The following is a 23,982-nucleotide window of genomic DNA, read 5'->3' on the forward strand; positions in this document are numbered from 1 at the left end:
TTCATAGTCAACTATTCCCAGCCAGTGGCTCACTATCATCTTCATCTTTAGAGCTCAAAAACCTGACTCATCAAAAAATAGACAATAGTAACAGGCCCACTTATCCGAGGACATTATTACCAGGTTCAGAAAGCCAAAGGAATCTGACCAATGAAGAAATATCTCTGCTAAACAAACTCGTAAAGTCTGAAAGAAGAGCCTGATTATTCACATGTGCAGCTACCAATGTAAGGAATCAAGAAAAAAACAAAAGCGGATAAATATGAAACCAGCAATGAAAACAAAGCTCTGATAACTGACCCAAAAGAAAGAGATCCATGAACTGTTGAACAAAGAATTCAGAACTATCCTTTCAAGAAAGTTTAGTGAACTACAAGAAAACATAGACAACAAAATAAAATTAGGAAAATAATGAATAAACAAAATGATTTGACATGGAAAAAGCAACCATCAAAGGAAAAAAAAAAAAAAAAAACAGAACAGTTAAAAAATACAACCAAAGTGAAGAATTGGATAGTTTCAAAAGTAGAGTTGACAATGCAGAAGAAAGAATCAGACATGTGGAAGATAGGACATTGGAAATTACCCAGCCAGAGGAACAAAAAGAAAAAAGAAAAAGAAATTCCATGGCCTATGGAATTATGGACACAATAAGAAGCAATATTTGCATAATGGGGATTCTAGAAGGAGAAAAGAAAAAGAAAAGGGCAGAAAGTATATTTGAAGCGATAAAGGCTGAAAACTTCTTGAACCAGTGAAAAGAAATAGACATCTAGATTCATGAGGCCCAAAGGATTCCAAATAGTTGGATCCAAGTAGGGTTGCACTGAGACACATTGTACTTAAATTGTCATGATTCAAAGACAAAGAGAAAATTTTAAGAGCAGCAAATGAATTGATAATCTGAACTTCATTAAAAATAAAAAGTTCTGCTCTGTGAAAGACACTATTAAGAGAATGAAAAGACAAGACACAGATGGGGAGAAAATATTTGCAAAACATATATCTGAGAAGAGGCTTATCCAGAATATACAAAAACTCCTTAAAACTTAACAATAAGACAATTTGACTAAAAATGGGCAAAAGACTGTAACAGACATGTCAAAAGAGATATATAGATAGCAAGAGAATATATACAAGATGCTCTACGTTATATGTCATCAGGGAAATGCAAATTAAAATAACAATAACAAACCACTGCAAACTTATTAGCATGGCCAAAATCCAGAACTCCAACACCAAGTGCTGGGGAGGATATAAAGCAAGAAGAACTTGTATTCACTGCTGGTGAGAATGAAAAATGGTAAAACCAATTTGGAGGACAGCTTGTTACCTTCATACAAAACCAAACATATTCTTACCATATCATCCAGGAATTGCATTATTTAGTATTTAGCCAAAGGAGTTGAAAGTGTATGTCTACATAAAATCCTATATATGGATGTTTATAGCAATTTTATTCACAATTACCAAAAGTTGGAAGCAACCAAGATGTTCTTAAGTAGATGAATGGTTGAATAAACCGTGGTTATATCCAAACAATGAAATGTTACTCATCATTTAAAAAAATTAGTTATCAAACCATGAAAAGACACAGAAGTTTAAATGCAAATTACTAAGTGAAAGAAGCCAATCTGAAAAAAAAAAGCCAATCTAAAAAGGCTACATACTAAATTATGCCAACTACATAAAACTTTCTTTCTTTTCTTTTCTTTCTTTCTTTTCTTTCTTTCTTTCTTTCTTTCTTTCTTTCTTTCTTTCTTTCTTTCTTTCTTTCTTTCTGTCTTTCTTTCTTTCTTTCTCTTTCTTTCCTTTTCTTATTTTTAGGTATAGAGACAATAGGAAGATCAACGGTTGCCAAGGGTTGGGGGAAGGAAGGATAGGCAGACTGTAGAGGATTTCTAGGACATGTAATTTACTGTGCATGATACTATAATGGTGGATACATTTCCCTATACCTTGTCCAAATCCTAGAACATACAATACCAAGCGTGAACCCTAATATAAACTATTGACTTTGGATGATAATGATGTGTCAGGTTGGTTCATCAGTTGTAACAAATGTATGGCTCTGAGGGGAGGTGTTGGTAATGGATAAAGCAATGCATGAAAAATTTCTGTACTTTCAGGTTAATTTTCCTGTTAACCTGAAAGTGCTCTAATAGTCTATTAAAAAATTTAAAAATGTCAAATTTATTCTAAAATAAAAGGTTAAAAGACCATGAATAAAATAAAATTGAACTTCAAAGTAGAGAGGTAAAGATTTAAAAATGAGCTGGTTTTCTAAACGATATTTTATTTTTCAATTTTCACAGTGTAAATATATAAGGTCAATAATCTGTTATTTACTACTTAGTATTTAGAGTAGCTGAAAGTCAAATAGGAAATTTTTAAAAGATTGATTTAGGAAAAAATATTCATTCACTTGATGTTGATTCTAGAGGAAGAATATTAAAAGACACTATGGTTATTTATAAAACATTAAGTGCATAATTTATTTACCTAATTTTAATATAATGCCTATTTTATTTATACATACTGGATATTTGATATATTCTGAAAACACCAAATAAGAAAAAGAAAGTCATCCATGATAACCCATCACACAGAGCTGTACTTTGGTTTATTTTTCTTCCATTTTGAATGCCATTAATTAGATATATAGAGACAGGTGAGATATTTACATTTATACTTCACATGACCCTAAAGAGAGAGCCAGGTTATCCCAGGATTCCCTATCTCACCCACATGGGTTTTTACAGATAAGTTCTCAACATCTCTGCTCTGGAAGCAGAAGAATATTTATTATTGACACAGTGACAGGATATAGATGAACCAACACTCTATCTTCACCTCTTCACCTCCTCCCTCACCTCTTACTCTTGATCTCTTGGCAAGTGTCTCTCAGGGGTTTGGTGTCCTCTGAGTATGGACATTGATTGCAGTGTCTCCACTGGGACTATGATGTTTTGAACTTGGCTGAAGTCCACTATGCATTACAATTACCTACTCGAGGTGAAACCAAAAACTGAGGACGTGAGTATGCAAAGCACCCTGCCCTGTGCCCAGGAGTCCTAGACAGGTCTTTTGTCTCTGTTCTTGTGAGCCCAAGTAGAGTTTTACTCTTCACTGAATCACAAAAGTCAGTAGTTCAGAAACAGAACGTTGTTTCTCATGGGCCTATTTATTTCTCATATTAATACTGCAGATTTGGAGATTTAATCCCTAGTCAAATCATATTCATCTTTTTAAATGCAGGAAATATAAATTCTTCAAAAACTACCAGTTTTTGCCAAAAGATTATTTTTTTTGTCTTTTCAAAACAGTATTTTGAGAAACTTGGGTATATTTAATTTACATATTTAGTGGTCCATCATCTTTTGCTTGTAATTTATATATATATATAATATATATATATTTTTTAAAGATAGATTTATTTATTTATTTATTTATTTATTTCTTATTTTGAGAGAGAGAGAGTGGTGGAAAGGGGGCAGAGGAAGAATCTCAAGCAGACACACCCAGGCATGGAGCTGGATGTGGGGTTTCATTTCATGACCCCAAGATCATGACCTAAGCAGAAATCAAGAGTCAGATGCTCAATTCACTGAGCCATCAAGGCACACTTGTAATTTATATTTTTATATATAATAAAAATAAATTATTTTATTATTAATTTTCTTAACAGTTCTTCAAATAACTTAAAAATAAATTTTGGCCTAGAATGTAAACTTCATAAATTTTGGCCTAGAATGTAAACTTTTATCTCTTTCTTTTACTCTTTTCTCTTTCTTTGGTGACCCTGGTGAACAGAATAGGATCTACTTGACCAACTCCATTATCAGCTCATTGAAGCTTACCCAGGCCATCCCAAATAACTCAACAACCACCCTCATTGTCTATCCCAAGTGTCACTGCAGGTTCTCTTCATTCTAGTCATTTTTTAAAAGATTTATTACTTATTTATTTGACAGCGATAGAACAAGCACGGAGAGTGGGAGACAGAGAAGCAGGTTTCCCATGGATTCAGGAGTCTGATGCGGGACTTGATCTTAGGGCACTCAGATCATGACCTAAGCCAAAGGCAGACACTTAACTGATGGAGCCACCGAGGCATCCAGTTTTGTGTGTGTGTGTGTGTGTGTGTGTGTATTTTTGATAGCAGTTATGATTTTGTAACATAGGAATTCAGTTTGGGGTTTATTAAATCTCCACAGGGGTAAATCAAGTAGACAGTTGGATATGTAAATTTGGAATTCTGGAGACAATGCTGGACTGTAGATATAAATGTTGAAATTGTTGGCATGTAAAAATGTAGAAATCCATGGGATCTGAAGATACTGTCAACAAAATAAGTGTGGTTGAGAAGAGAAGAATAGAGACTGAGCCTATGGGTATTCCAATGTGAAAAACGTAGGGTGAAGAGAGTGTGTCAGCAGAAGGCTGAATAAAGGGAACTGGTGAGATAGAAAAATACTAAGTGAGTGTGGTATTTGGAGATCAAATGAGGACATGTTTTAAGGAGCAGAGAATAATGTATTGCCAAATGCCATTGAAAGATCAAGTTCAATGATATCTGTGAGTTGATAATTGATTTAGTAACTAGAGGTAACTGATGGACCAGAAAGAGAAATTTTTGTTTTTAGTAGTGTAACAGCCATATTGCTGAACAAAGAAGACAACAGAAAATAACAAAGAACATTTTCATGTCACTATCCTAGTTTCTTCTAGCTGTGACAAAAGAATTTTGGTGGAGTGATGGGTCAAAGGTCCAATTAGAGTGTGTTTGAGTGGAATAAGGTGGAAAGAGAAGCTGGGATGGGAGGGAAGTATTGTTTATACAGCAGACACAAACATACTTGTGTGTTGGTGGGAATGAATCAATAGAGATAATTCTGTGCTAAAGAAAATTCAAGAAGGATGGGACCTCAAGGTTAGTTGGAGGGGTTAGCATTAGATACAAGCATGAACTATTTGTTCTTTAACAACAGACAGAAAAGCAGAGTATTGAAGTTGAAGGTAATGGTACGTGGGTATATGTGGGTATGTGGCCTGTGGAAGTTCTCATACAATTACTTTAACTTCTCAGTAGGAAATATGAAACTGAGGAGAGAGAAGAAAGCATGATATAGATGTATAATGCAAAGGGAGAAAAAACAGAGAAAGGATTTATGGCATGATCATTAAGGTCGATGATCATGAGTTTAGTGCAAAACTTCCTTAGTTTCTAATATTGTATTAATGACTACGAACTTGGCTCTAAGCAAATGTCTGGCTGTTTTATGTCACTACATTACTATATATTAAACACACACGTATACACTAGTAGAGCAACGTAAGCTTTCTTTTTGTTAATTTTTGCATAGTGATTTTTTCTTGACTTTAAATTTATTTTAATTAAACTTCTATATTTATATTGAAATTGTGTCCCTTGTAAGCAGCATATAGTCACTTTTAATCCAGATGACAGTTTCTTTTAATTACAATATTTAGGTATATTCGTTTAATGTAAATAGTGATATATTTGAGCTTTTCCTTCTATATTTTATTTATTTCCAGTTTTAAACTACTTATCTTATGTTTCTTTTTCTTCTTCTTTCTTTCCTTCTACTGGATTAACAAAATATTTTTTTACTCAACATTTTTTCCCAGTAGCTTGTTGACTATATATTTTTAACATATTAATTTTTTTCCTATTTTTAACATAAAAGAGCTTTTTAAAATCCTTGTTTGAAAACTCTAATAACTAGAATGTCTTTGAAAATGTTTTTTTAAATTCTTTTGGTATTTTTTGGTTATTTAATCTTATTTCTTGGAATGACTTGTAATTTTTCACTAAATGCTATACATTGGTTGCATTAGGAAAATTGTAGATTAGTAAGTTATTTTCTTAAACAGATAAGATGGACTATTTACCACAATCCAAATAGACAGTGAGCTAACTCAAAATTTTGTAGGGCTTTATCACCCTCAAATTTCCTCCTATTCCTAGGGTTTATCCACCTCAGGTATTCTTTTCTTTTTTTAAGACTTTATTTATTTATTCATGAGAGACACAGTGAGAGGTAGAGACACAGACAGAAGGAGAAGCAGGTACCTCTCAGAAAGCCCAATGTGGGGACTTGATGAGGGACTTGATCCCTGCACCAGGATCAGGCCCTGAGCTGAAGGCAGATGCTCAACCACTGAACCACCCAGACATCCCTCCACCTCAGATATTCTGAGGGATTAGGTGATCCCTGGATTCTGCTTTTTGAGACAGCTGAGTTGGATTCGGAACACTAATCCTTGCTTTCGTTGATCTTAAGGATATCAGGCTTTTTGTTTGGTGTTCTGCTCAGTCTTCTGCTCTGAGTTGATTTGGAATTTAGCAAATGACTTGGGAAAGGGATTGTGAGCTTGCAGTGTTTAGAGTTCTCTGACCTTTGCTTCTTACTAGAATCTAGTCCTTTTGGATCTCAACCCACACACCCACCTTGTTCTGTAAGATTGTTAAAAAAAAATCAAGTTTTTCTGTTTTTTTTTTTTTTTTTTTGTTCTTGGTTTGGGTCTGAATCTCAGTTTTTTGCATAGATCTCAGTTCCATTTTTATTTTGCTTTGGGGTGGTTGGGGTCTTTTTCATTTTTGTTTTTGTTTTTATTTGCTGTAGACCTAGAATTGTTAAATGGTCTGGCCTGAGGGAATATTGGCTCACCCATCTGGGATGTTCTCTTTTGTCTTGAATTTTTTTTCCCTTTAAGACCTGACTGCTTCAGTATCTCTCCAAAGCCTTCAAACAGTTTTTCTCTCTGTATTTTCTCTATTCATTTTTAAGTTGCTCTCAACAGGATTATTGGACTGCCTTGACTAAAAATGTATGTGAGTATTCTGACCCTGGAGGTTCCCAGATGGACTGTAGTCCTGTGAAAAGCAGTGTAATTTCCCTCACTAACTTTAAAAGATTGATTATTGACATACCCACCTGTAAATATGAACACACAGTATGCTTCTGGTCTCCATGGTTTTAAATAAATCCATCCCTGAAAACTGCTATAAGATTAGTCAGATTTGGAGACATCTGCAATCTATACACTGTAAATCACAAATGGGACTAGGAAAGTGAGGTAGGATGAATCCTTGATATCTTTTATCCTCTTTCTTTGACTATTAAAGTTATATGGTAATCAAATTGGACTATTATTTGCACAATTAAGTTTCTACAACTAGTTTGATGAAGGACTACTAATGAGGCCCTGTGTATACTTTCTATTAGATTTTAGAAATCTACCTCAAAAATTCTACTTATATCCTTGGCATTGGTGTCACCTCACAAACAATATGTAGTCATTTAAATTAAAAGAAGTAGCAGACCAGGGACATTCACTGTATGGTCACTGGGGCTAGTTCATGGCTCTGCGTTCACCACTTGACAATATCACAGAAACAACACAATGAGTTCAGCAAGAGGAACCATAACAAAGCTAAGAATGAAGTAGATGATTATGTTGATATATGCATTTGTCCCTAAATCCTAACTTGCCAGATTATTTGTGTTAAAAAGTATGGTCACACCTAAGATGATTTATGTGACTCATGAAAATAACTGGAGGGTATAATGTGATAAACATTCTCTCATTTCACATGTATACATACACACATGACCATAAAAAGAATTACCATACATTTATGGTAACTCAATAGCATGCAGGTGAGTTAACAAACTCAACCATTAGTTGAACCAACAAACAAAAACCAGATTGAGTACAGTTGACAATATTGACTTTTATCTAATTTTTGCTCCTGGAAAGCTGCAAAGGTAGAGAAATCCTTGGCCCTTTGGTGTTTTGACAAATGGCTAACCTCAAAGGACCACCATAAATTCTCATATAAGACTGGCTTCCATTCTTCCTTAAGACTTACTTCTTTATCTATCCTTATAAAACCCTAGCTCCCCTTCCTTTTCTCTGAAACGTTTTTCACTAAAGAACATTTCCCTATTGCAATAGCCTGAATAAAGTCATCTCCTTAATTATCTGGTGCATTTTATTTTTGATAACAGAAAGACAATACTTTTTTTAAAGATTGTACTTATTTATTTATTCATGAGAGACATAGAGAGAGAGGCAGAGAAACAGGCAGTGGGAGAAGCAGGCTCCTTGCAGGGAGCCTGATATGGGACTTGATCCAGATCTGGGAACTCCAAGATCATGCCCTGAGCTGAAGGCAGACGCTCATCCACTTAGCCACCCAGGAGTCCTGAAAGAGAAGACTTAAATGAAAATATAATGTGTATCCTTGGGAAGTGTTACTCTATATGATAAATAAGCATGATGATATGCAAAGAAGCAATTTAAGTTATTTTTAAAGTTGCAAGTATTCCAAAAGAATACAATTTAAAGCAAGATTTTTACTGGTGAAGTATTAGTGATCTGGGTGATTGAGCTGAAAGACTTTCAAAAACATAGTATAAAAAGAAAAGAGATTAAAATTGTGTGAAAAGTGAGATAAGAGACATGGAGCATTTATCACAAAGTTTCCCTGTATATTTATTAGGAGTTCTGTAGGAAAAAGCCATAAGAATGGAAAAAAGGTAAAAATCAAAGAATTGATTGTTGACATATTTTGAGACCTGAGGAGACATAGGCTTTCAGATCGAAGGGATTATCAGGTGCCAAGGCAATATATTTTGGGAGAATAGAAGATCACATCTAAAGCTAACCTCATAAAATTTCTATGCTCCAAAAAAAAAAAAATAAAAAATAAAAAAAAAATCCTAAATCCTTTCAGAGTGGAAAATCTTGAAGAGGTTACTTATAAAGTAACAAGACACGGAATTAGCATCAATTATTTTAATACATAATGTCATCAAATAATAATGGTAGTTAACATATTTAGCACAGGCTTTGCTCTAGTTTTTAAAAACTGTTCCTTAATCTTCTTATCAACCTGATGAAGTGGGTATGATGAAGTGGTAACCTTCATTTTTCAGAGAAGAAAGTGAAGACACAAAAATATTAAATAAGTTGCCTAAGGTCACATAGCTGGTAAGCAGCATATAGAGATTCAAACACAGATTGCCTGGGTCCAGAGCCCATGCTTTTGTCTGGCTTGAGGGAAATGCATGTAGAGTAAACTATTATACAAATGAAAGAAAAATAAATATATTTTTAGGCACACCAAAACTAAGACTTTTGCTTAATAAAATTACTTAGGAAGAGAATAGACCCAGAGGAATATCCAAGGACTAAGCCCTGGACGTTCTAATATTTAGATGGTGGTCCAAGGAGATAAAAAAAAATGGGGTCAGAATCAAGAGTGGAGTTCCAGACACTAAGAAAATGTTCCATGAAAAAGGGATGAATGTCAATACTGAAGACTGTTATGAGGTTGAATGCAAAGGAGTAAAGTATAATCTGTGGATTTGGTAATGTGGAGGTCACTGGAGAAGACGGTGGAGACAAACATCTGACTCGGGCAGATTCATGAAGGAATGGAAAGGAAAGAAATAGGGACGCAAGATACAAACCCTCCCTGATTACACATCTATTGGCCCTTCCATGGTATGGAGAACCATATCCAACTTGATGAAAGATCTAAACTTAAATTATAGAATTTAAAAATACTGGATAAGAGTATGTAGGAATGTATTTATGTTTTTCAGTGGGGCCTGCTTAAGCAAGGCATGAAATTGAGAATGTGTACCACAGAAAAGGTGAAAATACTTGTAAGCTAAGGTTAAAAACTAACAATAGATTGGTGAAAATATCTACCATTAGTAAAGCAGGCTAAACATTTCAGTCTTTGACAAAAGGCAAACAAATGTAAAACCTTCAAATAATTTAAAAACCACAATTTAAAGATGATGAAATACAAATAAGTAATAAGAACATAAAAATAAAAAATCTTGCATACAAGAAACTATGGGAATGCAAATTAATAAAATTGGGTACTATTTTTGATGTTATGTTGGAACAAATAAAGATAATTTTAAATATGTTAAGTTCATGATGATGTATGCAAAGAATATTGCTCCTATACACTGTTGGTAGGGATGTTGATCGATCCAAACTTTTTGGAACCAATTTGGAATTCTGTCAAAATTTAATTGATAACTTAAATTTCAGAATTTTGCCCTGCATCCATAATAACTTTTGAGTAAAATGAAATGTGCACAGTAATATTTGTTGCAATATTATTTGCAATAGAAAAAAAAACCCTAAAAACAAATTAATTACCGGTCCATGGTCTGTGGCTGCAGTTAAATGAGTTATAGAACATTTACATTTTGGAACGTTGTATAACTTTAAAGAAAAATGACGGGATGCCCGGGTGGCTCAGTGGTTGAGCATCTGACTTTAGCTCAGGTTGTGAACTAAAGGTAGGGACTATTTTATTTACTTTAAAAGGAAGAATAAAGAAGCATAATAATAATTATACTCTTCACATTACAACATATACTAAAACCAATTCTACATGAATAAAAGAGAGATAAGAAGTGAGACCTAAAAGAGCTAAAGGGTTTATCAAAATTAGAAGGATGACTATAGGACTAAAGCATTGGGAAAGAAAATCAGTAACCAGAGTATTAGCATTTTTAATATGTACATTTGCATAAAGTATGCCTGTATATATTAACATATGCATAGGAAATTAGACACATAGAAAAATGTGTTAACAATGGCTATTGCTTGAATGACATTTTCTACTTTTACATATTTCTGTAAACTTCTCTGTTTTGTCCTCTCCAAAGAGGAGTGATTTTGTTTTTTGTTTTTTGTTTTTTTTTTTAAATTTTTTTATTTATTTATGATAGGCACAGAGAGAGAGAGAGAGAGGCAGAGACAGAGGCAGAGGGAGAAGCAGGCTCCATGCACCAGGAGCCCGATGTGGGACTCGATCCCGGGTCTCCAGGATCCCGCCCTGGGCCAAAGGCAGGTGCTAAACCGCTGCACCACCCAGAGATCCCCTGATTTTGTTTTATTAACAAAGCAAACATTATATCAAGTGTTTTTTATATAACTACTAAGTAATGTCTAGGAATCTGGCGATGGACAACAGTCTGTACATTAGGAAGTGTGTCTTGGTCAGTCTGACCAACAGCAGATCAGAAAGAATGGATCGGCCTTGAGTGTTGTACCCTTGTTTGCTTAGGCATAGTTAGATTCAATAATGAGAATTTGAACTCGGAGGTTATATATTGATTATTTGTATTCTCTGTTTTTAGCTACTTGAGAATGTAAACTGGGAATTGAACTGAGGCTGAGTCATCCACTTCACACAATCATTCAATGGTGTTTTAGACTCTGAGCACTTTTCCTTTAAATCCTTTGACTCTTCTGTCTTGGAACTGCAGAGGCCAAGTCACCACAAAGCCACATGGATTACAAGCATTTTGTTTAATGAGTCTATGTCTGAAACTGCCAGTCAAGTGAAGGGAAAGCTGGCTCTGAGTTTGTTGTATCCCTGTTTCTCCCGACCACAATCCCATCATTCAGTAGGAAACAAGTCACACTTGGTCCCTTCTCTTGGGCACACACTGTGGCAGGGGCTTCAGATTCAGCATTGAGTACCCTCAGTGGGGAGGACAGGAAGGTTAAACAGTAACTAATCACAGTTCTAATAAGAACTATAATGTTTGTTATGGGCTGAGTGTTCCCCCAAATTCATCTGTTGAAGCCCAAACTCCCAGAAGTTCAGAATGGGACTGTATTGGATATAGGGCCTTTAAGGAAGTACTTAAGGTAAAATAAACATTATATGGGTGGGCCCTACTCCCACCTGACTGGTGTTTTTTTTTTTTTTTTTTAATTTTTTATTCATTTATGATAGTCACAGAGAGCGAGCAAGAGAGAGGCAGAGAGAGAAGCAGGCTCCATGCACCGGGAGCCTGATGTGGGATTCGATCCCGGATCTCCAGGATCGCGCCCTGGGCCAAAGGCAGGCACCGAACCGCTGCGCCACCCAGGGATCCCCTGACTGGTGTTTTTATAGAAAGAGGAGATTAGGGCACACAGAGGGACACCAGGGGTGTGCTTGCTCATGTAGAAGACCACGTGAAGACATAGCAAGAAGGTGGCCATATGCAAACTAAGGGAAGGGGCCTCAGGAGAAAAAGCCCGGGTGACTCATAACCTTAAGTTTAGACTTTTAGTGTTCAGAACTACGAGAAAATAAAGTTCTATGTAAGCCAAGCAGTGTCGTTACAGCACTCATAGGAAACTAACGTGGAGTTCAAGGTGTTCTTAGAAAGTATAATGGACAAGGACTGCATTCCACAGGGAGAGACTGTTAAGCTTCAGTAACAAGTAACTGTCAGTGGTCCTGTGACCACAAGCCAGGTGGAAGAAACACTAACAGAGGTGGGAAAATATTTAAGGAATTTAAACAGGAAATTCATATGATCTTTTTGGAATTTTCAGGATATAAACCTAGCTATAATGTGGAAATCAAATAAATGCACTGGTATCTGAGGGCAAAACTGGAAAGGAGAGCTGTTATCAAACACCAGAGCATACGATAGGAGGGCACCTCAAGGCCGAGTGGTATCCTAGATGTTGGTGGGGATGGTTTCCGTAAGCAGTCGTCTCTGAAGACCGCTCCAAGCAGACACCAAACCTAAGTGGCCTGAGGAGGGAATGGGAGTTCAGAAAATGTATACAGTATATTTAGGCAGCTTCTTGGAGAAGTTTGGCTGGGAAGGCTGGAGGGAGTTTGAATAGTAACCCCTGGACTTTTGGAGAGATGTATTTGTAGATTCTTCTAATTGTGTAAGTGGTTCTCAGTGTGAGGAAGCAGAGGCAGCATCATCTGGAACTTGGAAAATACAAATTCACAGCCTCTTCCTTTCTACCTACTGAATCAGAAACTTTGGGGCAGGGCTCAGAGAACCACTTCTTTTGGAATATTATTTGAAGTGTACAGACATGAACTATAGACACAGAACGCTCTTATTATAGTTGATGGAGTTTATGTCTCGGGTTTTTATTCTTTTAGTTCATTTACTGCTGTCTAGTGAGGGGACATAAGCATGTGTGAACACACACTGCCTTCTACACAAGAAATAATAAAGCGTGACTCTAATACGAATTATAAAATGCCTTGCCATTTGCTTCGACGTGGATGGAACTGGAGGGTATTATGCTGAGTGAAATAAGTCAATCAGAGAAGGACAAACATTATATGGTCTCATTCATTTGGGGCATATAAAAAATAGTGAAAGGGAATAAAGGGGAAAGGAGAAAAAATAAGTGGGAAATATCAGAAAGGGAGACAGAACACGAAAGACTCCTAACTCTGGGAAACGAACAGGGGTGGTGGAAGGGGAGGTGGGCGGGGAGTGGGGGTGACTGGGTGGCGGGCACTGAGGTGGGCACTTGACAGGATGAGCACTGGGTGTTTTTCTATATGCTGGCAAATTGAACACCAATAAAAAATAAATTTATATATAAAAAAATAAATAAATAAAATGCCTTGCCAGAATATTATGGTCAAGTTTTGTGAGGTTCCTGTCTTTAGTTCTAAGTTCAAAGATGTTTAATATTTTTGGTGTGTTTGATCCTTTCCATAAAACTCCCCTACCCTCACCCCACATTGACTTAATGCAACATTCACTATATGCATTCAGTTTGAGAGTTTGAGGAAATATTTTAGTTTTCATAACCTCTTACTCTCTCTGTATATACAGTAATCTTCCTAAGTAGTTTTGCAAAACTCTTTTCAAATTTTAAACTCTGAAATTTAGATTTATATCCATATCACACCTATCTATCATCCTTTTTCAAACCCTGTATTAATTCACGCCTTTGGGCATGAAACACACTGTGTTTTTCCCTTTGCTGAAGTTTAGCAGTGATGTGCTTGAACTCTTTGACACTCCCTCATCACTGACAAATGTGAATGATAGTGAAGGGTGACGAAAAGCTGCACACGCCTGTGTACCATGTCCAGGCCTTAGCTCTGGGGCCAGTACCTTTTAGCAGTTATTCTCATATTATCACAATGACTACAGCTATCACAAGGTCTAACGCCAACACCAGAGCAGTTTTCTGCATTGGAACTTCATTCACTCTTTTGAACCACAGTCAGCTTTTTGACTCTGTGAACTTACCTCCTTTAGCTTTATAGGTCTCACGTGCAAAAATCTCTTTCATTATTTTCTTTTTTAGTAAGAACTGTAAAATAACTATAATCTTTTCCTTGTGTATTCAAAATACTCTGCTTGAAAAAGTACTTCAATTCTAGAAAGATTTATACTAATTTAAATTACAATGGCACCATCTTTTGTGCTTGTCATTATCCTTCCTAGGCTTTGTCACTTCCATGGCAACACATACTGTATTTTACTTTGTGTTTAAAAATTATTTATGCTGAGCAATAAACTAGTTTTTATGAATATTCAACAATGCCTTCCAAGTGGTGAAATGTTCTGAGACTCTCTTAAACCCTTCCCACACACAACTTCTAAATTAATCCTTTGAAGTACTGCTCTCATCATGTTATTCCCCTGCTCAAAAGTCATCAGTGACCCTCACCATTTACCAAGCAAAGCTCACACTCCTTAGTCTGGCTTCTGATTCCTTGATAATCTTATCTTGATCTGCTTTTGCAGCCTTACACCCAACCTGCTATCATATGTATGAGAATCCTTTGCCTACAAACAACAGAACAAAGACATTATATATAAGGTAAGGGGCAATGGTTGTTTAAGTCTCAATATTATCATGGTTCCCATTCAGCTTCTCTAGAATTCTGCTATTCCCTAATAGTGCTGGGATGGTTGCTTCCATTCAAATTTTTACATGCACAAAGAGGCAAAATAGAGAAAATTCCTACCTTATGTCTATCATCATAAATGAGAAGGAAGACCTTCCCAGGATCTTCTCGCATACTTGCTTTAATATCTGTTGGGCAGAGTTTGTTTCACACCCATGTTAAAACCACGCACTTAGTTAGGGGAAGATCATAACTGGCCTAAGCTGATGATTCCCATGCTCTTGGCTCTAGGGAGGATTCCAGCTTCCTATGGAAGACATGACTGCTCAGAGGATGAAGAAAATTGGATTCAGTTGCTGAAGCAAGGAAGAAATGGCTATGAAATAACAACTGTGTCTTCCACATCAACTAAGATGTTTATTTTTAAATTAAGACCAGGAATCAAGCATTTTTTGTCACTACAATTACATTGCATGGCATGCACAGCCACTCACCCCTGGATAAGCTTTCATAAAATATACTGTATTTCTTAAATCAGGTTCATTTTCTAGGCCCTAATATATCTGAGTTTACTTATCTCCACTTGGGACTTCTTGGCCTCTCTTTGGCCAATATCAAAGCTTCCTTATAGCCTCTACCTTCTGTACCACTTTTCTAAGATAAAAGCTTATTTATGAGTTTATATATGACTTATTAGTCCTAAAATGGTCTTCATCTGGGAGCTTTCCATTGAACAACAAGCACTCATGCAATTGTATGAGGTACTAGTGCCATTCCTACACTATTGGAGGCGTTAGAGTCAATGGAGAGCCTAAAACCCCATACCACTTATTATTTAATAATTCCTAGATATAACAATCTGTGTCACTTTTCTCATTGTCTACATGATTTCCTCTTCCTGAATTGCAAGTGTTTCCATTTCCTTTCCTTAAAACAAGTATGTATTTAATTTAGTTTGTCAAATAATAATTTCTTTTACCGAGTTTTAATATAATAAAAATAACATGTAGAATGGTGTAGGATTATTTTGGTTACAAATTAAATAAAAACATAGATATAATAAACTTTTAAAGAATTATTGATGGTTTTCTTTGAAATAAATTAATTATAAGTACACCTCTAAAGATAGGCATTTATCTTTAGATACATATATTCTCTAATATATGTATATATACATATATATGTATATATATAGATGACAGATCGATAGACTTTATCTGATATTAATTTTATTAATGCTTTAATGAGGGGAAATATACAAGTTTATACATAAGCAACAAAATAACCCTTGAATTATTTTTAATGGATACATCTCTGCAGTGCTTTTTGTTTGTTTTAAGATGTAAGATTATTGGTCACATATCCATTCAGCATAGAGAATCATTCACATAGAGGAAATGTGATCCTAGCTAAATAAACTCTTTGCATTATTTACGGGAGGCATTCATTATTTATTCACCAGTTTAATTGATTTGAACTGTATACAGGAATGAAACATAGGGATTTTTGCAATTGGTTTAGGGCATGAAGTATTTAATCTCATGAGTATTGTAATGAATGATTTTCTCCCCTATTATTCAATCTTCAGTAAGCATAGCTTGAGAGAGACTTGTATATTAACTCTGTCAATGTTTATATTTGAAATGCCACACAAAACTCACATAATTAAAGTTGTTATTTTATGATATCATTGAATTATTGAAAACCAATATATCTACTCTAATCTGAGTAAGACTGAATCAAATATCTAGTCATTCTCTTTTACTGATGCCCTTTATTTTCCAAGGTAATTACATGTTGTTTGTTGTTTACCCATATTTTTTAGGGCCTATCCAATAAGCAGTATATTTCCTACAAACATCTTTTACTTTGAGAAAATAGGTACCATACACAACACTTTTAATTCTTTCTTTAAAAATTGATGATACTTTCAGGTAAGAAACAAACAAAAATCTGTGTATTTTATATTAGTAAATCGGCAATATGTGTCAATTATTAATTTTTTGTACGCATTTTGTTTTACTGGATATTCAATAATTAATATCAAATATTAGGACTTTTTTCCAAACATCATTTCAGTAATAACCTGAAGACAGATAAAATATACTTTCATTATCCTCCCTAAGTTTGTCTTTCTTAGTATGCCACCTAAACACAAATGACTCAAATGGTCATTTCTAGTGATTTACATTAAATTTACATATTTGGGTTGGTCCAAAGAATTTTGGTCTGTGATGACTTTTAATCAGGGGAAATTCTGCAAATGAATTTATGTACAAGCTCCCTGCCATTCTAAGAAAGTTCTTGCCTTACTCTGTACTACAAAAGTGCCTCTTTAATCTCCAACTAACAGATCTCCCTGAACTTGCATTGCCCCTATTCACATAACACAATACAGGGAATCTTCTGGGGCAATAAACAATTTGCTCTTCTCTGAATCTGTGCAATGTTTGGAACTTGCGTGAGTTGAGATTGAAACTGCTTGACAGACAAGATATGCTCACATGCACACACACACACACACACACACACATATTGGAAAAAATATTTGTGGCAAATAAATTAATGGTCTAACTTGGTAGGAGAGGAGAACAACTGATTAAAAATTTTAGTAGGATGCTTTTACTTGCTATCTATATATGACTAGGAGAAACTTTTTCTAAATTATTTTTTAGAATGTAACATCTGACAAGATCCACCTTCAGCAGATGTCTTCTATTACAAAAAAAAAAAAAAAAAAAAAGGTTGTGGCATGGTGTCCCAGAGCAGCATTTTCTGTTGAGGGATCTTGATTAGGAGGGTACTGAAGTTGAATTTCAGTGAGTTTTCCCATGTACCAATAAGGACTACTGGTGGAGTCTGTCTTTAAAGTCACCTTGGCAACCATTCTTTTCCTCTCTTCTCTTTCTTGGGAAGAACCTTCATAATGGTTTGTATATCTATTTCCCTAAGACACTAAGAAACTTCTCTTGTCTCAAATCATTTACTATCCATCTGGAGACTTTTCCAATATCAATGGACAATGCTGCAACTCATAAGATACAAAAAGCCCATGAGATCATGGCAAGATCACTGCTGGAGACTCCTGGTAAATTATCTCTCAGTTGACAGTGAAGGTTCCATATTCATTCCAATTCCTCTGACAATATTCCTCTCTTTAATGGGGTATGGATTGTTACAGTGTTCGTTCAAGTGGGAGGTATTCATGACAAATACTGCAATGGGTATATGCTTTTCCAATATGAAATTTAAGGATTTATTCCTCGAGCTGAACTTGAGATGTCTGATAGCCCTATTCCCACAAGTAGGAGGTTAATATACATTCTGGTGGTACCATATACTTCTTTGTAGCATATTTTTTTTATTATTGTCACTATTAGAGATCTGAAAGTCCTACATTTTATTTACCACAGCTTCTTTGGTGCTTATTAAATATTGGTTTAAATGAATGAATAAATAATTTAGTATTTAAATGTCTTATTATGAATTTTAAAGATTGTAGTAGTTACTTATGTGTACTTTTGAACCAATAGCTTAAGTCCTGAAATATTCCCTACTTATATGGAAAAATTTTAATTATTTGATTAAAATTATTCTATATACACTTGATTTTATAATCACCCAGATGTAAGTATCTCCAAATGCTAATAATTATATTAAAGTTTCTTAAATATCAGAACTTCTTCATTCATTAATAAGTAAGGAATATGGAAATTCCAGGATTTGGATTATCTTAAGCCTATTTCATTCAGATTAATTTAATTGAGTAAGTTATTTTATTTGGCCTCTTTCTTACACTAACACAGACATCAACATATCCTTAAATTTTAAGTTTTGTTTGGTTCCTTACATCAAATGTAACACAATGCAAGATGTTGGTATGTTCCACCAGATTTTTCAAAGGATAGTTATAGGGCTTTCAATTGGACATACTCTTCATAATTTTTAATGATGATTCATAATGTTTTGTATATGGTAAGGTGCCATAGTCATTGAATGAACAAAATAGTCTCCCTAGGATCATTGATATAAGTAGCACACCCCGTTTCAGGTATTTATTTTCATATAACTATATCTTGCTTTTCTGCCTATATGGAAACCTGAATGCTGTTTACTAAATAGAACAATTGTATATTACTGATCTTACTCCAATGCAAGGAATAATGTAAAATTATCAATATTTTTCAACATAGCAATTGCAAGTGGGTGACTAATATAAATGTGGCCCTGAATGCAGAATAGATGAGAACATTACAATACCTTTCCTCATAGTTCAATGGCCCTGAAAAAAAAAAATCACTCTTCACTGGTTACTGTCATTAAGCTGAGATAAAACCACTGCATGATTGGGAACAACTTTCATTTCCTCTGAACTTGTAACAAATAAAACACATACTTACAAAACTCATACTGATACTTTGTACAAGAGGCTGTTTAAGTGTAAAAGAGGCAGAAAAAGAGAAGGGAGAAAAGGGAGAGGAAGAGGGAAGAATGACAAGAGATGTGAGGTCAGTTTTTGAATTGTGCGTAGAACATGGGCATCCAAAAGAGCACATGCAGAAAACATGAGTGAGTGTAAATAAAGCCACTTGAAAAAAAGGCAAAAATGAATGGCTTTAATTAGTTATTACTTCAACTATGTAGAGTCCATCATAAAAAAGCCATTCAAATAAAATTCAATTTAACCACAAAATATCAATAATCTTTTTGTAGGTTTGTGAAAAATAAACCTTGTCTGTTCCTTTTTTTCACTAATAAATATGTATTTGGAGATATGGTTTAAAATTGTAAGTAAAAGAGTTTGGTTGTTTTCCTAGAAACTTTTGGCTCTGTTATCTCAATGACCCAGAAGGTAAATAATTTGGCACTCTCCCACACCTATTTGTTGAGTATTTAAAGACTTAAGCTATTGGTTCAACTTCAGGACTTAAGTTATTGGTTCAAAAGTACACAAGTCAGGAGGAGACTGATACCCCACTGATACAAAGCTACTTCCCATGTCTTATGTATGTATCTAATTTGTCTCCTATGCTCTTAGGTTTCTCCTAACCAGAGTTGGCTTGTACGAGGACATGGATCATAAGGTAGAATTGAATATAGAATCAAGGAGAAGAAAGGGGACTTACCTTACAAAGTTGAACATGATTTCCTATTTGTATTTAATTAAAATATTATTTTATTAAAGTCATGCACATAAACATTTTTAAACATGTAATCAAGATAAAACTTATTAAGATACTTTTCATTCTTATTCTTTCATATAGTCTTCAAACTTTGGTGTCTTTAAAACATTTACTTTCTCCTTCAGTTTTATTGAGATATAATTGCCAAATAGCATTGTGTATGTTTAAAGTGTACAACATGATGATTTGACACATGTATATGTTGTGAAATGATCACCACAATACAGTTAGTTAACACAGCCATGACCTCATAGAGCCATCATTTCTGTGTGTGTGGTAAGAACATTTAAGATCTGATCTCTTGGCAAATTTTAAGAACACAATTTTGTTGATCATACAGTTAAGGATAAAGTATTGCTAACAGTGGTCATCATGCTGTCAATTAGATCCCTAGAATATTCTTTTTATAGGTGAAAGTTTGTATACTTTGACCAACATCTCCCCATTTCTTCTACCTCTCAGCCCCTGACAACTGCCAACCTATTCTCTGTTTCTATGAATTTGACTTCTTTAGATTCTACATATAAGTGAGGTTGTACAAAATTTGTCTTTCTGTTCCTGACTTATTTTGCTTAGCATAATACCTTTAAAGTTCATCTTGCCACAAATAGTAAGCTTTCCTTCTTTTGGGGGGGGGCTATAAAATAATAATAATAATAATAATAATAAATAATGAAATATTATTTACAATAATGAGTTGCTCACAAGGCATGGAAATAATCTTAATGTCTAAAGGCAGATGAATGATGAAGAAAATGAATAACACTATGGTAAAGAAGGGTGAAGAAAATGAAATTCCAAGAATAGTAAAAGGAAATGAAAGCACTATCTCAAAGAGATAGATATATACCCAGAAATAGGATTGCTGGATCATATGGAAGTTGTATTTTTATTTATTTTGTTTTGTTTTGTTTTTTAAAGATTTTATTTATTTATTCATGGAAGACACAGAGAGAGAGGCAGAGACACAGGCAGAGGGAGAGGCTCCCATGGGGAGCCAGATATGGGACTCAATCCCACGACTCTGAGATCATGCCCTGAGTTGATGGTAAACAACCACTGAGCCACTCAGGCATTCCGGAAGTTATATTTTTAATTTTTTGAAGAAACTATACTGTTTCCCATAAGAGGGCTGTACTAATTTGCATTCCCATCAACAGTGAAAAAAGTTTCCCTTTTCTCCACATTCTGACCAACATTTATCTGTTGTCTATTTGATAATAGCCATTCTAACAAGTGTAAGCTGTATCATTGTAGTTTTAGCTTGCATTTCCCTGATTATTTGGACCTCTGTCTTAGATCATTCACAAAGATTAGCTCAAAATAGATTAAAACATTAAAATATTAAGACCGGGAAGTTTAAAATTCCTAGAAGAAAACAAGTTAATTTCCTTAACATTGATCTTGGCAACAATTTTTTATATGACACCAAAAACACAAGGAGCAAGAGCAACAACAATCAAGTAGGACTAAATCAAACTACAAAGCTTCTGCACAGCAAAGGAAACAATCAACTAAATGAAAAGGCAACCTATGAAATGGGAGAAAAAGCTTGCAAACCATAAAACTGATAAGGGTTAATATCCAAAATATGTGAAGAACTCATATAATTCAATAGAAAAAGAAAAAATCAAACAATCTAATAGAAAATGGGCAGAAGATCCACATAAAAATATTTTTCCAAAGAAGACATACAAATGGCTGATAGGTATGTGTAGAAATTTTCAATATCACTAAGCATTGTGTACATGTTTTTAAAAAGCTGAAATGTCCCATTTTCCGTTGAGCTCCTGCCTACTTGTGACCTGGAGTAGAGTTCCTACATGCTGTCATTTTTTTTTTTTAATCTTTTTAGCTGTTATGTTTCTTCTGCTGTTTATCTCCATATTTCTAAGTGACAAACTCATTGTGCTAGTTTTGATTTTTAAAACTAAGATTTTTATTAAATTTTGACTATACGTATTGACTTTTTGCTATGGGAAATAAGTATGCTTAAGTAATGTTAATTTTATTTTTTTTCAATTAAAATTTTTTTAGGGTGGATTATTAATGAAGACAAGGACAGCACTTTTCCTGTAAAGGCAACCACCATAGCAAGTTCAGGAAATGCAACTTTTGCTAAATATTATGCTTACCATGGCCATTTTCTTTGGTTTTAACTCTCTCCTTTGTGCCTATCTGATCTGGCACATGGAGCCATATATAAGTGAATCTGTGAGTAATTTGAATGAGTGCTTAAATTACTTCAGAGAGCACCAATCTAGATTTATAACAAAGAATATTCAAAAGAAAAGGAAAGAAAAGCTACATGAAGAAATAATACAACTTTTTGAGAATGAAAGTAAATTAATAAGTTAAAAATAAGAAGATATGTATGTACTTTTAAAATCATGGTACATAAACATACCTTTACTATTCTGATTAGTGCTAAATAAATTATGTGCCACAAAGACGAGACAAATGATTAGTCTCCACAATTTCAATATGTAACAAATTAACCATTTCCCCCAAATGAAATGGCATGTAAGATATTTGCACTCAGTAGCAATTAAAGAAATTTTAATTGAAAAATGAATGATAAGCTTTACTCCCCTGACTGTTCATTTTACCCTGCAAAAATAGGCCATCATTTGAAAGAATGGGGACGCAGCCCTGGTTGGACTGTGAGACAGTTACTGGGCAGGGGGAAGGGAGTTGAACGTGGTAGCAACGTTTTACAGAAATATTTGAGAATGTATATTCAATAAAACCTTAAAATTTTGTGTAGGCTTTGGTGAAACAATCCCTCTCCCAGTAATTTTTCATAATTTTGTGTACAGAATAAATGTTTTAGCATTATTTGTGATAGCAAAAAGATACTAACAATTATATACAGAGAGTATATAAATAAGATTATAATATAGACAGAGACAGAGAGAGAAAAGACTATGCCATGTTAAGTGTTCATCATCTCTTTTTTCTGTATTTTCAGGAATTTTCACTGCTAGTACAAGGTGCATCTATTCATTTAAGAATAGAGATGACATTGAAACAAACACAATCCTGTACTTTGGGCCCATCTGGAACCTAGAACATCACGTAATGGATTCATGCAAATACATAACAAAGAATGATACCTACTGCCTGGAGAAAATGCTCCTAATACATTGCCATTTTAAAAAATATATATACAAAACAGATCTATGCCATAGTGTTATTTTTGCTAATGTGCAAGTGCAATTGGAATATGCTATTTGTATATGTGCAAATACACTAACAGTGATGCATTAAAAAGACTAAAATTTAGGGATAAAATGTTAGTATTTTCTTATTTATGCATTCAGCATACAGTGTTACATAATGTAAAAACTCAGCAAAATTCTGATCCATTTTGGCTTGATTAAAATTTTTTAGAAGTTGTAATATTAGCTTGACATTTTGTGTTTTGGCAACTGGGAGACAGAGACCGCCAGCACATCCTTCTCTCCATCCTTATTCTCTCCCAGAATCAATGCTCATGTGGAGAGAAGGGCAATACCGTGTGTCAAACTATTACTCTATACCTGATTTCTCATTGCTACAGATTTAGCATTATTTCTGTTGGAAACAACAGAGTCAGGGAGGAACCAGTAATTTTCCCCATAAAGGGGATCAGGGAAGTAATCAGAGAAAGTGGCATTTCAATTGTTCTTCAAAGATAAGCATTTTTCTGACAAGTGAAACAGTAAATAAAGGCACATCTTAAGCAGTAATAGCTGCATGGAAAAAAGCACGGAGGCATAAATGTTTTTGGTGTCTTTAATGATCTCAAAGTAATAATAATAGTAACATTTTCAGAGAAATTACCACCTGCCAGGAGTGTGATAACTGATTTCCTTTGGGTTTCACATTTCACCTGTCATCTCACAATGTAAGATATTTTTTCTCTTCTTTCTTTCTTTCCTCTTCACTGTCCCATTTCTGGAAAAACTGAATATGCAAATTCGATAAATTCCGCAAAAATGTTAAATAAGTTGATACTGAGGAAAGAATTTGGCATGTGGTTGTTCATTGACTTCTTTTCCCTTTCTTATTCAGAGAGATGAAATGGTGGTTGAAGAACAGGCAGAGTGAAGAAGAGGAAATTCG

The 23,982-nt window shown here is 34.5% G+C and overlaps 2 long non-coding RNA genes across 3 annotated transcripts in view; both read left to right on the forward strand.

Annotated features, from left to right (window-relative positions):
- LOC140613542 (uncharacterized) overlaps positions 1 to 15,624 on the forward strand; it is an 80,924-nt gene extending 65,300 nt beyond the window's left edge. The window contains exons 3-4 of the long non-coding RNA XR_012014530.1: positions 14,589 to 14,664; positions 14,984 to 15,624. This is a non-coding gene — a long non-coding RNA (uncharacterized lncRNA). The remainder of the gene's footprint in view (positions 1 to 14,588; positions 14,665 to 14,983) is intronic.
- A 1,977-nt stretch (positions 15,625 to 17,601) lies between these two features.
- On the forward strand, positions 17,602 to 23,269 carry LOC140613543 (uncharacterized). 2 transcript variants are annotated; one of them, XR_012014532.1, is made up of 3 exons: positions 17,602 to 17,621; positions 19,731 to 19,776; positions 22,847 to 23,269. It is a non-coding gene; the product is annotated as an uncharacterized lncRNA (long non-coding RNA). The 2 variants fall into 2 exon arrangements; XR_012014531.1 differs by having other exon boundaries at positions 17,611 to 17,780.
- Positions 23,270 to 23,982: the final 713 nt, after the last annotated feature.

This window comes from Canis lupus, chromosome 21 (assembly GCF_048164855.1).
Source record: "Canis lupus baileyi chromosome 21, mCanLup2.hap1, whole genome shotgun sequence".
NCBI classification, from domain to species: Eukaryota; Metazoa; Chordata; class Mammalia; order Carnivora; family Canidae; genus Canis; species Canis lupus.